Genomic DNA, 5153 nt, shown 5'->3' with positions numbered 1-5153 from the left:
CTCAGCGCTCCCCTACTAAGGCCGGGGCTCGGGGCAGGCCTTGGCCGCTCTGGGAGCTCCTCCGTGAGGAGAGGGGAGACACGGCCGGTTCCGCAAGGCCGGTTCCACCCCCGGCAAGGCCCAGCGGAGCCCCTCTCAGTGGTGGCGGTTCTGCAGGGCCAGCCCCGTGGCCTGGGCTGTATCAAAGGCAGCGTGGCTTTGGGAGGGCTAAGGGAGGGGATTCTGCCCCTCAGCTCTGGTGGGACCCCACCTGCAGTACTGTGCCCAGGTCTTGGGGTCCCCCAACATACGTAGGACCTGGGCCCGTTGGAGCAAGTCCAGAGGAGGGCCACAAAGATGATCAGAGGGCTTGGGCCCCCCTCCTGTGAGGACAGGCTGAGGGAGCTGTTCAGGCTGTAGAAGAGAAGGCTCCAGGGAGACCTTATAGCGACCTTCCAATGTCTGAAGGGGGCTACAGGAGGGATGGGAAGGGACTTTTTTACAAGGGCATGTCATGATAGGACAAGGGCTGATGGCTTCAAACTGGAAGAGGATTGATTTATATTAGATATTAGGAAGAAATTTTTCACTATGAGGGTGGTGAGGCACTGGAAGAGGTTGCCCAGAGAAGCTGTGGCTGCCCCATCCCTGGAGGGGTTCAAGGCCAGGCTGGATGAGGCTTGGAGCAACCTGGTCTGGTGGGAGGTGTCCCTGCCCAGGGCAGGGGGTTGGAACTCAATGATCTTTAAGGTCCCTTCCAACTCTCACCGTTCTATGATTCTGTTGGAACATGTCCAGCGGAGGGCCACAAAGATGATCAGAGGGATGGAGCACCTCTCCTTTGAGGACAGGCTGAGAGAGCTGGGGTTGTTCAGCCTGGAGAGGAGAAGGCTCCAGGGAGACCTTAGAGCAGCCTTCCAATATCTGAAGGGAGCTACAGGAGAGCTGGGGAGGGACTTTTTACAAGGGCGTCATGATAGGAGAAGGAGTAGTGGCTTCAAACTGGAAGAGGATTGATTTATATTAGATATTGGAAAGAAATTTTTCACTTTGAGGGTGGTGAGGCACTGGAAGAGGTTGCCCAGAGAAGCTGTGGCTGCCCCATCCCTGGAGGGGTTCAAGGCCAGGCTGGATGGGGCTTGGAGCAACCTGGTCTGGTGGGAGGTGTCCCTGCCCAGGGCAGGGGGGTTGGAGCTTGATGGTCTTTAAGGTCCCTTCCAACCCAAACCATTCTATGATTCTATAGGTGTGAGAGAAACAGTCCCCAAGGTGAGAGGAGGTGAGGCACAGAAGGCAGCTGAGGAGCAGAGCAGGGCCTGTGCAAATGAAGGGAGAGGCCCTGTAGCCCTGGGATAAGGTCACCAAGGAGATGGCCAGCCTCACTTCTGGACACCCCCTGCTCCACTTGTGAGATCTAGCCCTGGCAAGATCTTCTCACCTGCAAGTTGGGTCCAGCTATGAGCCAGAAAGTGTTGGTAGATGAGAGCAAAGGACACCCTTGGGTCACTGCTTTGTTTTTTTTTTTTTTCTTACCCCGTGTTCCTCTAGCAGTTTTTCTGCTTGAGTAAGTTCCTTAATAGCTTTTCTTCCACTTAGATCATTTTGTCTTTCACCAGCTAAAATTACTCCTGCAGCAGCTTCCACCCAATCTAGAAGAATGTGGAGAGGTGCTTTTGGGAGTGAGGATGCGTGAGCACACAGCAGCAAGTGCAAGGTGTGAGGGAAAGAGACAGATACTGACGTTTGGAAATGGGATGCAGAGCAGAGGTCTACGCTGTGATGCTGTCGGCTGCGGGTGAGAGGCTCGCATCCTCCCGGCGATCCCTCCTTCCGCTTCCAAAGCTCCATGGAGGTGTTTGTGCTGAGAGACCCCACTCCAGGAATGCACACAGAGTCTCCCAGGCTTTTTATTTATTCTAGTAAATTACCCCCTCATTGCAGTGTTTGGAAAATAAATTAGTTTGCCCAGTAGGTAGCAGGCATTGAGAAATTTGATGGTTACTGTTGAAATCAAAATCCCTCTTTTACCCGGCTAAATGAAACTGATCTTTCCAATTATTTTTAGAACTTGCTTTAATGTTGTTTAATTACATTTAAAAGGAATCGTGGTATTAATAGGAGAGTTGTGTAAGGGAAGATTAAGGCGCAAAGACTTAAAAAAAAAATCTTTAAAATTTGTGGCTTCCCAGGGACGTGATGGCAACAGGATCTATATTTAGTTTCTTAGTTTGTAAGTGAGACCCTGACACCTAGTGTGGTTTCTCCACAGAAGCCTGTCTGAGCCTGCAGGCTGCTTGGAAAAAAACAGCTGAGAGCATTCTGGTAATTCCAGTCGGTGTTAATCCCAAAATTGCTGCTGTAGCACTCCGGTCGGTCACAGCATCTCAGGAGCTGTAAATCCATCGGGAAGAAGATAGACAGGAGACCCTCAGCGAAGATGCAGCCTGACTGCTGGGTAAATACCCTTTATCCCTGGGACAGAGGGGAGGATGACACTTGCAGGTGGGCATGGGTGGCTGGTCTCGGTGGGTCTGCAGCATTGCATCGCCTTACTCTGACCGCAAATATGAGACGCTGACAGATTAAAAGTCGTCAGCTTTTATGGTTATTGCTATACCAGCTGTAGCACAGCGATACTCAGTGGCAGCGTGAAGGTAGATTCAATGTAAATAAGCTGGTTTTCAGGTAGCTTTGGTCTGAGTGATCCCCTTTTGGTAAAACCACAAAAAAAAAAAAAGGCAGGGGGATATAGAGTAGAGATGTTACAAGTTTCAGGCCAGGGAACTACCCAGGCTTGGAGTTGTCCTTTAAAGTAAAACATCGGGGAGCTTCATCTCAAATCCTGTGATTGTTACTGGGATTTTGGGCCGCTGTGAAAATTCTCACCGAGGAACAAGTCTCCCTAAGTGCAGAACAGGACTTCAGTCCCTTAACATTTACAAATACACTCTTGTCTGAGCTCGTTACAATGGGCAGCCTGCTACATGCGCAGCCGTTTTTTTTTTCGTTCAAGTTGCAAGAAAACAGGGGAATACTTCTGGAGAATTACTCAGGTTCAAGGACCGCTTGCATTTTTTTCTTCAAGACAAAAGATTTATGTGGTGTTGAAACTGTTCTCCTTTGCAATATAGTGTTTTTCAACCCGAATGAAAGATGCTTCTGTCACCAGTTGCTAAAAGATGCAATTAAAGAGCCAGCAAAACGAGGTGTTCTTTCCCCTTTTCACTGGGGAAGACGTTAAGACTGTGGGAAGCGAGGCCCTCATGGAAAAGCAGGCCAGGCCAGCAGAGAGCAGTATTTTCTCGGGAACACCATTTCCCCAGGGATGGGGCAAAATAGCCCAGTATTTATTTCTTGTAGTTGAAATATCTTGCATATATGTCTATAAACAGTGCTGCAGTTCAGAGGAGAGGTCCCAAAGAATGGGAATGTGATGCTGTGGTTGCTTGTGGGTGGTTTTTTTTTGTGAAAAAGCATCATTTATGTGCACAGGGAGCAGTTTTCAGTCTGTTCATGGAGACCCCCTTGCCTCATCTGTGGCCCCGGGGAGGGAGTGTAGGTGGTTTTAAAGGTTTTGTGTTTGTCCCTGAGACTTTCTCACACACAGTCCTGTGGTCACTCCTAGGATTAACTCAAGTCTGAGGTTTGTAACAAATTTTCAAGTATGGTGTCTACGTATTAAATATATTACTTATATGTGCATGTTTAGATTCACAGCTTGGTGTATTATATATACCATACCTGAACCAAAATGCTGGTTACTGGGAACTAGCTGTTTGGGAAACTATCTCCAGTGTTATGAGAACAATTGTGTTGGATGTCTGGATGAGAACTACTAAACAGTGATCAAGGGCAAATTGTACAAATATGAGAAACTGTACAATGAAAAGGTTATTTTCGTGACTATTGCAAAGAGTAACGAGATTATGCCATAGATAGAAATTTGATTGTGTTATAGATATTATGTTTGGGAAGCTCAGAGGGGTGAGGGGTCTGTTCCCAGCTGGTGGCTGGTGCTGGGGCCACTGAAACTGGCGTCACAGCCCACGGGTGCTCAGGCACCAGCCTCCCAACTGCTGTTGCTCTGCGTCTCGGTTCCCAACTGTGTCCTGGGTGCCAGGTGCTCCCCACCCACTTAGCTGATAATGCTATTAGTATTATTGCACGTTTAAAGTACAGAAGAGCATATTCCACTTGAAGATTTTGGAGTTCCTCTGCTAACCACCATCCAGGAAGCCAGAAGCCCTGTCCCACGGCAGGCTGAGTTGGGATTGACTGAAGAGGAAAAAATATTCTGGAAATACCAAGGGAAAGTAACAGCAACTAAACCTACAGCTCCAATTCCCATCCAAGATCCATTTTGTCCCTTTGTCTCAAAGAACAAATTAAACTAGTGCTGAACTTCAGCAGAAAAATCAAACAGCGAGTATTAAGCTTGTTTCCCAACGGATCTGAGTCCCACAACCCCTTTATCCCCCTGCTGCAAACCACACATCTGTGGCACTGGCAGTGATAGTTGATCGCCGCGTCCTCCCTGTCTCCCTCAGCAGAACGGGCAGCTCTGCAGTCCCGTCACCTCCCTGAAACCCCACACGGCACCTCTGATGCCCTCCACTGTGGTTCCCCATCGCTCCTTCCCAACGTTTCTAGCAAGGCAGGACTTGACACATACTGTGGCTTCTCTGGAGATGCATCTGTCCCTGGCCATGGCCAAATGTACTAGATAAATGCTGAGTGGCCATTTCCTTTCACGGAATCACGGAATTGTTGGAGTTGGAAGGGACCTTCTAGAGATCATCTAGCCCAACTCCCCTGCCAAAGCAGGGTTGCCCAGAGCACATTACTCAGGATGGCATCCAGGTGGGTCTTGAAGATCTCCAGAGAAGGGGACTCCACACCCTCCCTGGGCAGCCTCTGCCAGGGCTCTGCCACCCTCACCACAAAGAAGTTCTTCCTCACATTGGAGTGGAACTTCCCATGGTCCAGCTTGTGCCCGTTGCCCCTCGTCCTGTCACTGGGAACCACTGAAAAGAGTCCAGCTCCATCCTCCCTCAACCCACCCTTTAGATCCTTGTCAGCATGAAGAAGGTCTCCCCTCAGCTTTCTCTTCTCCAGGCTCAAGAGCCCCAGCTCTCTCAGCCTTTCCTCATCAGGGAGATGCTCCAATCCCTCCA

The sequence above is a fragment of the Calidris pugnax genome, unplaced genomic scaffold (genome assembly GCF_001431845.1).
Source record: "Calidris pugnax isolate Ruff unplaced genomic scaffold, ASM143184v1 scaffold147, whole genome shotgun sequence".
Taxonomy (NCBI): Eukaryota; Metazoa; Chordata; class Aves; order Charadriiformes; family Scolopacidae; genus Calidris; species Calidris pugnax.
The sequence above is the reverse complement of the archived record's forward strand: the minus strand, read 5'-3'. Positions refer to the sequence as shown.